Below are 1,102 nucleotides of genomic sequence, written 5' to 3' on the forward strand. Positions count from 1 at the left end.
TTGTACAAAATTGATAGACTATTGGCAACTATTGAAGCACAGGAATAGGCACACGGAGCTCTGTTGAACTATTCTCTGATTGTGTGCCTGTTGAAATTTTCCATAATAATTAAAAAAAATAGGTTATAGTGTGCTCTTACAGTCCATCTTTAGTTTTCTGAGACCAAACCCTAGGGTTAGGGAGATTGAGGTGAGTGGCCAGCTGGGAGCAGAAGACCAATTGGGAGATTTTCTAGAGTAGGTGGGCCTCACTCTAGAAAAGCCGCTGTAAGGTGGGCAGGACCGGAGGTGGAGGAGGAAGCAGAGGGGAATGTGAGGGTCCGGGGGGCGGGTGGGGTGGAGGCGGGAGGGGAGCCGTTGCTGTGCGCAGATGCAGGGCCCCTTCCAGGGAAGCCACGGTTGCTGGCTTCTTCCTGCCTCTTGCTTAGACTTTGGGTGCTCCAACCTGTCTTTAGCACCTGGGCTGTGTGGGAGGAGTTCCCTCTGTACCCATTGGAGGCAGACCTTGGGTGCCCACAGATGCTCAGGATAGGTATGGGGACGGATAAGGTGGAGAGGTCTCCCCAGGGAGCATTTTCCACTTGCTCCCGCCTAAGGCACGCTTCTCCGCTCCCACACATACTCCCCCGTGAGTACACGGTTGCAGAGTAAGTCAAGGATGCGGGGGAGAGGTGGTCGCAGAGGAGACTGGCGGCTGAGGGAGGGCTGGCAGTGAATTAAGCAAACATGCAACTTGTTCTAGCACCCAGGCCTTTCTGTGTGATTCCACTGAATCGATTTGACTCAGGACAGGCCAGCAAATGAGGGGGGACAAAAACAAAAAAAAAGGATGATTGATCCCTTACACAGAGAACTAAAACTTCTGGCCCTTCAGGCTTTTTGTTTTCTTTTCCTCCTTTCTTTTTTGCTTGCACAGTGTTTACAAACCAAAATAATAAACTTCTAACATTTGGTCTAAAACCAAAGTTATTACTGCTGACAATGAAAAATTAGGGGATTTCACTTAAAACATTGTGTTTTGGGACTTGTTTAAGAGCATCTGAAGATTGCAGACCCTTTGGCTGTGGGTGCCGGCGGCTGGGTCACCCCCTCCCCCTCCCCC

Source organism: Lagenorhynchus albirostris, chromosome 1, assembly GCF_949774975.1.
Source record: "Lagenorhynchus albirostris chromosome 1, mLagAlb1.1, whole genome shotgun sequence".
Lineage (NCBI taxonomy): Eukaryota > Metazoa > Chordata > Mammalia > Artiodactyla > Delphinidae > Lagenorhynchus > Lagenorhynchus albirostris.